Here is an 11,028-nt window from a genome sequence, read left to right as displayed (position 1 = left end):
CATTCGTTGTCACATTGCTTGGAGACTAAATTCCAGTGCATTTTTATTTGCAGTGTGCAGTGTGTGTTGCACAGAGGGGAAAGGACAAGACGGACGGCTGCACAATGTATTTGTGGAGAACTCACCCTTAGAAGAAATTCAGAGCTTCTGCTACAACTGGCCCCAAGTCTTGAGGTGCCCATTTCCCTGTCAGCTGCAGAACGTGATAAGGAGTTGAGGTTACAGTGTCCAGACATGAAGTTAGATTATATCAGTGTTTCCCAAACTTTTTAGGGCAACGGCACACCTGTTTACTGAAAAAAAATCTCGCGGCACACCACCATTAAAGCCCCGCCCCGTGACGTCAGCGCGCAGCGTCACGCCGGGAGGGACGCACGAAAGTGAAAGTTTTTCCCCTCCCCCCTCAGTCCCTCGCTCAGAATTCAGCTCGTTTGGGGCATCGCTCCGGCTGCTCCCTCTCCCGCCGCGCAAGAGCGATGCCTCTCTCTGGCTCTCCCTCCGCGCAGGCTGAGGGAGGGAGGGAGGTGCGCGTGTGACCCGTCTCTGCTGGGAGACCAAACCCAGCGAGGCAGAGTCGCGCGGAGGCGCCCAGGCAGCGCTGCCGGCTGCGAGGAGGAGCGCCAGGCAGCAGCAGGAGGCGCGGCCTCTCCTCGCCGCCGCCGCCCCGCCTCTCGCCGCCCGACTCGCCCGCCTCCCTCCAGGCATCTCGCGGCACACCAGCCGATGTCTCACGGCACACTCGTGTGCCGCGGAACACCGGTTGGGAAACACTGGATTATATCAGTAACATGGCGGGGGAAGGACAAATTTTCCCTTTCCTCTAAAATTCTGCTTATTAAGGTGCAGCCAAGCCATTTAGGCAATTGCTGTCAGGGTTTGCTGAACGTCAGGGCATAAAGCTAAACTGGGTGGATTTTGTACAGCTCCTCCTCCTCCCCATTACATTGGTCCAGACTGCAGTCAGAGGTCTGGCAAGGCAAAGTTTGTTTGGAACAAAAGTAGAAGCTGTTGAAGTACAGTGATCTACTTCTCTTCTGCTTTTCTTAATCTCCAGCTGGGCTTCAGATGTCCAAGGCAACTGCAAACATTCTGCTCCCATGGTGATACAAGCAGCTCTCTGCTGTGAGGTTTGCTTGCATTTTGGCATAAAGTACATGCTGAATCCAGATAACTTTTCTGACTTGCCAGAATATTTAGACTGATGGCATTAGAAGTATCTGTCATAACCCGTCTCTATGTTTTGGGCTATTAGTGTGCTGTGTACATGGCCTGGCTTATTTCCCTTCCCAGCAGTCTTAATGAAATATAGATCCTGCTGAGATGCCTTATTTTAAGTATCATAAAAATGCCTTCTTTTTAATCGCCTTAGAACTACATAGGAGCAAACAGCAATCCACTCAGCTTACTTAGGAACAAAGAGGCAGTTCTGTTACATCAGCCTGGTTTCTTACATTTCCCTTCCCAACTCCAACTAAGTACAGGTAGCATGTTCACAGACATTTCGGGCAAGCTTTCAGCATCCACTAATAGCTCAGTTGGTTAGAGCATGGTCCTAACGCCAAGGTTGCAGGTTTGATCCTCGTACAGGTCAGCTGCACATTTTTGCATTGTAGGGGGTTGGCCTAGATGATCCTCAGGGTACTTTCCGATTTGATGTTTCTATGATACCATTTTGCTTAATGGGCATTTTCTTAAGGTTGCAAAGAGAGGGACTTCTGTTGTCTTGTAAGGTGACTGTAAGGTGACTCTTGGGGAAGTTATAGTGCTAATCCAGATAGTGATTCTATTACCGTCATTGTGTCAGTAAAAGAACCAGAGAGTAGACTAGTTTATATACGGCACTAACGTTTGTTGTTTTTTTAAAATCAAAATTCTGTGCTATGTAATTCATGCCAACAAAAGCGTTTTCTCCCTTACCCCAAAGAATTATATCTTTCTAATCTACATAACCAGATATTTGAATTCTATAAATAGGTAGGTAGGTGGTCGATTGTTTGATTTTTGGATATAAACACTCAGCCTGATAAAACAGAGCTCCCATTGCAAATAGTACCCAGTGGCTGCAAGGAAAGCTTCAGTGCAATGTGTTATCTATCTACATCTCTTTTAAATGGATAATGGTGTGAAATGTGTTTAGCATTGTATAAAGAAAGTTTGTGACTAAACTTTGTGTAGTGTGTGGGTTCTGGTGTGCTGTGCTCACCTCCTGGAACTTCCAAGGAAACAAAACAGACTTATTAAGACTCTTTCTCTCCTCCCCCCCCCCCCCCCGGTATTGAGAAACTGTACCATCACTGGTGATGGGTTTACCATATTGGCATAGCTTACTTCCTCCGGCCTCTTGTGTTGGTCTTCTGGCTTCCACTGCTCTCTGGACTAGGAAGAGGAGCCGGTAGTGGTAGCAGAGAAGGATAAAAGGAAGAGCCAGGCAGGACAGCAAGTGGTGCAGTCCAGAGATGTTTACAGAGGGACTGACAAGTTGCAGCTGAGCTAAATCTTGCTGCTGCAGTTTCTGTAACCCTGTAGGTTTGTGTCAGTGGGAAACTAGCAAACATTAGGTACTAAATGTCCATTTTCTGCTTGATCAGACCTTGCTGAGTGCTTCCCTAGCTCTAGAAAAATTTCTGAAGTATATTAAAGAACTGCAGTCCTATGATCCCTTACTTGGAGTACGCTCTGGCAAGCAAAGCAGGATTTACTTTCAAGTTAAGATTGGTCTGACATGCTGAAATCCTGAGCATAGTTACTCGGGAATAAATCCTATTAATCACATTTGGACTGATTTGGGAGTAAACATGCCAGAAATTTGGCTGCACCTGAATTCCCCCCCCCCAATAGACTTTCTAAACTATTATTTTTGTTTTAGACCATCATGATAGAATTCCTTTTCCATTCTGTGTCTTTTTTTTCCAGCTTCACAAACATATATTGAGGCATTCCTTTGCTGCCCTGCTTTTGAGGTGTGTCTTTGTGTTTGGCATTGTCTTTGAAATAAACCAAACGTGTGTTTTATGAACCTTGCATGAGAATGAAGTAAGACTGTCTAAACTGCAACAGAACCAGCTATCTTCTTGGGCACAGAGGACTCCGTCATCAAGTGGCTCACACTACCAACTATTAAAATGTTAGTATGGTGAGGCATGTGGGAAACCCTGGAGTCTGAAAATAGGCTTGATGTAGGCACCCCACTATTTGAAAACTTGGTTTATTTAAAAAGTGGGCTTTTAGGGTGCCTGGGAGCAGAAACAGTGGTTGATAAAGCTCTAATATTTGGAACGGCGAACAGCCCAAAGTTCTCTCCAAATCTGGAGTCGCTCAGTGCATATTTGTGTGCCAGGTGCTGCTTGTCTGTGCAACCAGCATCCAGTGCAAGATTTTGGAAAGCCCACAATATATTTAATTGTCTTGTATGGCCAGAGGGGAAGCCCCTGGGACCTGAGAATAGGCATGATCCCCCTTCCGTTGTTAAAACACAAAGGGGGAAGATTTTTGCCTAGTTTTGCACTAATCACATCTTTAATATGTAGCTCTTTGTGTGAAAACAAAAGCATACCTCACAGTGGTTTCCAAGATGAACAGGACTGGACAGCAATACGTGCTCCGATGATGAGTACACCTCCTGGATGAGAGCTCCCACAGTCAATTTCCTAATTCCAAAGTTGACTGCCAGCTCCCAGCAGCACTTCAGGGTTGCCAGCCACCATATTGAAAATACAACCTGCTTCTCAACTGGAATGGCACACCATGTGACTAGGGTTTATTCGGAGTGGTGGCCTAAGGAGCTCGGCCCTCTCAAAGCTGCACAGTTCATCCTAATGTAAGCCATCCTATTAAGTTAACATTTTGTATAAGAACACATTTGGTTTAAAAAGGCTGCTGTTGACTAATATGTCATAGAGAAAGACAGACTGTCTTTTGAGGAGTCACAGTTGTCTGTGGGGTTATCAGCTACATAAATCCAGCACAAGGAACCTCAGCTGGTGGTAAGCATTACTTTCTGGGCACATTTTCTCTAATTCGCCTGAGTGCTAGGAACAGATGCTGCAAGTGAACACTGCCGCCATGTGGTCGTGTTTAAATATGTTTGGAGTCGGGGAGAAATCACTGCTAATGAAATTATAGAGGCAAAATTTTCCATCTTCAAAATACTAGGTTAAGGCCTGATTCAGAAATAAGATGTTACACTTGAAGACAATGCACTATTTGCTTTTTAGTCATGTGGTACAATATGAAGGCACATTATATAGAACTTTGCTAAACAGTCCTGGGCCTAGACCGTGTCTGGATTGGAGGTTGCTAGGAAAGTTTATATATTCTGCTTTCAGCTACATGGAAGACGGTGGGATATTAATGAGTTAATGACCGATAACGTTTTGTTGGTGTAATGTGAACAATAGGTAAAACTGCACAGTGCTTGGGCTCATGTCTTGAGGTGCACATCCCCCATCCCTGGAAGTTCTGAGATAAGATGCCAGGTGCACTGGGTTACCATAGCAACACCAGTGAGGCTGAGTCATTCACCCTCCCAATGGTTCGAGATATATGCCTACATGTAGAGATGGGTATAATAGTCTCTAGGGTATCAATTTCATTATGTCTCGCCGTGTCCTGTCCTGTTTGCTGTCAGGGTCTAACTCTGAATCTGTGAGAGTCAGGGGAAGAGGTGGTAGGTTTTAACACAACAGCATTAGCTAGCATGGTGATAGTGGATCTCTCTGTACTTACTTATCTTTATTCCAAAGACCAAAAGAACTATATATTGTAGATAGTAGTGTCTGTGGGAAAATGATTGCTTGTACATGAGAGCATGAGCAAAGTTCTTATTGTTGCAGGGTGATTTCATAGCTAGAAGCATCCTTGGAGCATGAACAGCGCGTGAACAGCTCGTGCTGTCCTATATGATTGGTCAACTAGCATGGCCTGATGCTCGCACGGTCTAGTGCGAATGTTCTTATCTGCTGGCTAGAACAAATTGCTTGGCTTGTATTTTGTATCTTTCTGATTTCACACAATAAAAGCTGTGCTGCATTAGCCCTAGGAGCAGCCATATTTCGGAACCCCTTTTGGTGTGAGACTGATTTTTCCCTGGATGCCGAGCTGCAACTCGACATTTTGGTGCCCCGTGTGAGGCCTTCGGACTTCACGTTGTTTTTCATTATTCAGCACTCACCAACACGTCGTTCATCCACGTAGTGGATCCCTGGTGAGTGCTCCCGTGTGATTTCTTTCGGACTTCATGCTGTTTTACAACGTTCAGCTCTCACCTCGCCCCGCAAGGGCTGCAGACGCGTCGTTCATCCACGTAGTGGATCCCTGGTGAGAGCTCCCGTGTGAATGTGATTCTGGACTACGTTACGGACTTATCAGCACTTATCTCCGCCCGGACAGGGCAAAAAGGCGCCTCCCTCATCCTCCTAAGGATCCCTCGGTAAGTGCTCCCTGCTCTTTTTGCAACTCTTGCAATCATGGGAAAGTCTCTCTCTGCACCACAGAAAAATTTTTTTAAAGACCTTAAATTCCTTTTGGCCAGTAACAACCTTGCTGTTCGGAAAGCTGACCTTAAGTCCCTTATAAAAGCCCTGGACACTCACTGTCCCTGGTTCCCCCAGGACGGAAATTGGGAGTTAGACGATTGGAAAAAAATTGGACACTTCTTTCAAAATCATCCACAAATTGATGTCAAGGTTTTGCATGCCTGGGGTAACGTCTACAAAGCTATGTCGTGTTTAACTCCTTCAAACATTCTTCTGGCTGCTGCAACAGCTTCTTCGCCCGCCCTCCCGGCTAAAGCTTTGCCTGCCTCAAACCTACCTCCTAAACCGCCGGACATTTCCCCTTCGGCTCCTCCTGTCACTCCCCTGCATTCTCCGCATTCTGCACCTCCCGTTACTACTCCTCTCCAAGAATTTTCACATTCAGCACCCCCCGCTCTTCCACCTCCTGCGCCCAAGGCATCTGGCACCGATCCTACCATTCCTCTTCAAAGATCTCTCAGTGCTGCCGCTCCGTTGTTGCCTTTTGATTCTGATACTCCAAATCTCTTTCCTGTGATTGCTCCTGCACCCCCAGCCCCTGTCATGCTGACTCAAACTGATGTTCTCGATGGGCTGACGGGAGGAGGCAATTTTCTTACTATTGCCCAACAGCTAACTCTCGATCCTCAATATTGGGAGGCCACCACGGCTGCTGCCCAAGAGGCTTTGGCCTCTGTCCCTGATGACAAAACTGAGCGCGATGGCCGATGGGGGAGCGTTAGACAAGGCCCTACAGAGCCCTATGGACAATTTGTCGATCGCTTGTATAACACCCTTAAACGGCAAGTTCTGGACGTAGCAGCCCAGGAAGTGATAGTACGCCAGCTTGCATTTGATAATGCTAATGAGGACTGTAAACAAGTTCTTCGCCCTCTGCTGACAACTCCCAATATAGCCATTGCAGATATGCTTAAAGCCTGCCAATCGGTGGGGACTGAGATGCATAAAGCTCGCTTGCTAGCCACGGCCTTGTCCTCCGCCGTGTCCCAAAATCCTGCAAAGGCTACAACCTGTTGGATTGACAGTGGCTAAGGAAAAAATCCAGCGGATTTTACCCATTACGTACCTGGGACACAAGCTGACAGCATCTGCAGCCATTCCAGTTACGCCTCAACTACAGTTTCCTGGTTATCTTAGATTGGTGGATTTACAACAAATTCTTGGACAGCTGAATCGGATAAAGAGTTATTTGGACCTGCCCACCCCCACTCTGTCTCCACTATTTTTTGCCTTTAAAGAACACAAGAATCCAGCGGACAAGATCACAATCACCTCTGCAATGGAAGAGGCTCTTCCACAGCTGTTCCAGTGTTTCCTGGCACGTTGAAAGGCCATCTTCACCCCTACTGCATTGGCCCCCCTTTTCCCTGGGAAGCCACTTCAACCACCAAACATCATTACAGTTTTGCTGCCTCCTAATAGCAACCATCCCATCTGTATCATCACGCTTCATTGGGCTTGGACTTTTGACTAAGCAGTACAAGGAGCAATACATCAGACTTATTTACAGCAAATGGGCTCCTGTATCTGCAGAAATGGTTGTGTGACTTCTTCTGGATTATGGTTTTTACATGCCAATAATCGAGCCACGAAATATCACACAGGTTGCTCGGAAGTGGCCATTGGAATAATTTACCATTCTCATCCTTATTGGCATCGCTTGGATTTTACCCCCCCATATTTTTTTTCCTCCTCCCTCAGGAGTCCTGCCTTATGATGTGTTCCCCTGAGCATGTACAGAGGGCTGTCTTGAAACTATTGTGGACTCTTGGCAGGGGAGGGGGTGAGGGGATTTTAGTGTGTTCCAGTTGTTTCATTTTTGTGCTTTGGCATGGTTCCCAGACAGAAAGCAAGTTGCAATATGGTTCTTTAGCAAGGCCCACAAAGACAATGGGCTCTGTTCTCGACCTTGTTGCAATCTTTTTAGTTACAGCAAGCGAAATATGCTTGGCTAGTGCATTTTAGCTGCTGAGAAAAATGATTTTAAAAAGCTTCTCAAAGCTTTGAACCTTTTTTTTTGGGTGGTGGTATTCTAGCATTCCAGTAAATGCTTCATTTAAGATTAGCAATAATATGAAGGATAATCACATAAGTTTATTCCCTGTTTTTTTTATATCGCTTGTAAAAATAGTGTCTTGTTGTTTTCGTTTTAATCATAATAGCAGTATATTTTTAGGTCATTATCCATATTGTAATTGGACATATGAGTACGTTAATGGATCTTCTTGTTTTCTTAATGTTACAACCATGAGTTGCAGCTCGGCATCCAGGGAAAAATCAGTCTCACACCAAAAGGGGTTCCGAAATATGGCTGCTCCTAGGGCTAATGCAGCACAGCTTTTATTGTGTGAAATCAGAAAGATACAAAATACAAGCCAAGCAATTTGTTCTAGCCAGCAGATAAGAACATTCGCACTAGACCGTGCGAGCATCAGGCCATGCTAGTTGACCAATCATATAGGACAGCACGAGCTGTTCACGCGCTGTTCATGCTCCAAGGATGCTTCTAGCTATGAAATCACCCTGCAACAATAAGAACTTTGCTCATGCTCTCATGTACAAGCAATCATTTTCCCACAAGTGTCTAGCTTTGTCTTGTGTCTGGGGACAACAAACACTTTGTTACTTTGAACTGTATGGGAGAGGAGTTTTTCCTTTAACCGAGGACTCTGGAATAAGCTATCTGCTGGAAAACAAAATCTCTGAAGACTCTGCTGGGGCTTCTCAAACTCTGCTGATACATCACACTGCTTGATGAACTACCAACTGACTTCCACAAGTCAACAATTTCCCCCCTTTTCTCAGCATCTTTATTTGATATTTTTTTCTTAAAAACTACAATTTCAAATAGTGTTTTTTTCCTTTTATAGTGCATGCCTCAAATAACTAAGCTTTAATTGGGTGACTGTCAATCATTCCAAAGTTTTGTCATTATAAAATTTATTATTATTATTATTATTATTATTATTATTTATTATTATTATTATTTTATTATTATTATTATGCTAAGATTCACATTCTTTGTGACGTTATTTGGGCTGATCCATGCCCAAAGCAGCCAGAGTGGGGGAAATATATTTGCTTGGTGTCCGTGGTATGGACCAAAGGAGGAGGAGGAGTTAGATTAGATGGTTTGCACACACATTTCCCTCCCTCCCCCCCCCCCACGCAGAACACACAAAGAAAATAGTGACACCACAGCCTTTCTGTAGAAGTTAGTGACACAGATGTTTTACCTCAAAATGGAAGGGCAAAGAGGAAATACCCTTATCTCTAATACAGGGGAAAAGAATACAATTTGAAATTTCATTCAGCCCCATTACTGCATGCAGCTTTTTAATGAGATCTGTGATATAATCTCCCTCAAATCAATACCTATTCACCATTTTTAAAATATTGGGCCTCTGCCATAGAGGTTTAAGCTCTAAAGCTGAAAAGTCAATAGTGTTAATTTATATTTGATCTGGCCCCATGGGAATGGAAGGTTGTTTTTTTAAAAAAGGTCAGGCATTGTTAAGCATTTAGACATACAAAAAAAGGATTTTAATTTTTTTTTTTAGTTTTAACTTCTAGGATTGGATTTAGAGTCAGTGAGTTTGACATCTCAAAGTCTTCCATTCAGACATGTAAACATGTGGTATTGACCTAAATGTAGAATAGTACAACTAGAAGAGACCTTAAAGATCACCAGTCCTCTGCAATGACAGGATTTATTCGATTTAAACAGCCCCTCACAGATAATATGGCCAATTCCTCTTTTAAAACTGCCACAGTAAGTGCCATAAAGTTAGATGTCTGTTGCCTGCATTTCTATACTATGCAAGAAACAGAAAGGATACCTGACTATGACCTTTTTAAATGGAGCTTCAAAGAAAATCAATGGGCTGGATCCTGAAAATAACAAGCAGAAGAATAATCTGAAGGGGGCTTTCACCCCCCCTTCCTTGCATTCCTCCCTCAAGCCATCTCCAGAGGGTTGGGAGCATCTCCTGAATGGCATGGAATGGGGGGGGGGGTCGCAGGGGTGAGGAAACGGGCCAGAATCAGGATGAGACACATTGTGCAAGTACAACACATCAAAATACAGGACAGACACCACCAATTAATATAAGATTAGCAGCAAAAATTCTGTATACAAAATAGTGATGAGAAAAAGAGAAGTCTCTAATTGCAGATACTGGTACCTCATACTATGTGAATTTGCAACCTTAAGCAAAGTCACCTCCATCTTTTAGGTGAAAAGGGACAAACTTTTTGGGATTTATAAGAAGCTGCATCTATGATTTTCTCAGATACTAAACAAAACCTTAAACTAAAAGCACACACAAATTTAGCAAGATAATTTAGGGGGGAAATCCCTACTAGTGCTAATTATAATGACAATTATAACTATATCAATCCATGTCTATTTTTGTTCTACTGGTTTAATTGCTTTAAACAGTCCATTGTTCATTGTTTCCTCTGTTAATACTGTGTCATTATTGTTTTATGGTCCTTGACCTAATGATTTGACTTTTTAGAAAACAATGCAGCACTCTACATCTAGTAATCAGTTAGTCGCTTTCCAAACCAGCTTTGCTGGCAAGCAGCCATTGGCCTCTGTAACATGTCATATCGTAGATATGCTTAATATGCAATGGACAGGGCTTCAGTATTATTATTTTCTGCACCAAAATCACCGTACACAATGGAGCCACACTGAGGAGGGGGATGGGAAATGCACCCTGAATTAATTTTCGTTACTTCAGGGGGGTATATGAAAACTTACCAGATGGTTTGTGCCCAGGTATACCACATCTATAAATAAACTGAAAGTCAGATCTTGGAAAGCGCAGGTTAAAATCCGTCACAAACACTGTTGCTAAGCACGCAAGCTGCTACCCCCTCAACTAGCTGCTATTTCCGGCTGTCATGAAATATCCTGTGCATGGAGGCAATTTGATCTGGACGTATCGCTGTGGTGAGATTAGCATCCCAGAGGAAAAGTCATAACTTCCTGCTCAGACAGAGATAACGTGAAATCTTCTCAGCTGCAAAATGAATCTGAGATTAGGAGAAGTCCATAAAGACAGGATACCCTTGATAAAAAGAATTTCCTTCTGCCTACCCTCAGACTATATTTCTTACTTTACTTCTAACCAGAGCTGCTGTGATGTGGCTACATTTGATAAAGGAGGAAAGATTGAACCTGCATAGGTGTTCCTAGGAACAGGGTAACTTTCTGTTCTAGTATTAGAGACACCAGCAGATAACTTGTGTATTGGGTCACATTCTTGACATTTCAGGAAATGGAAGGCTGCAGCAAGTTGCACAATCCTGAAGTGAATGCTTTTTTACAGCCAGTTTTTTAGCACATTCATCTTTTAAGCTATTGCTCTTTCCTGTCTGCAGTTTTAAGGATCGTTTGTAGCTGCTGAGACACTTGAAAACTTGGTGAGACTTCTATTTTGTTGTTATTGCCAAAGTCCCACCTTTGAGAGGAGTTAGTATGTTA

Source organism: Podarcis bocagei (assembly GCF_964188305.1).
Source record: "Podarcis bocagei genome assembly, chromosome: 3".
Lineage (NCBI taxonomy): Eukaryota > Metazoa > Chordata > Lepidosauria > Squamata > Lacertidae > Podarcis > Podarcis bocagei.
The sequence above is the reverse complement of the archived record's forward strand: the minus strand, read 5'-3'. Positions refer to the sequence as shown.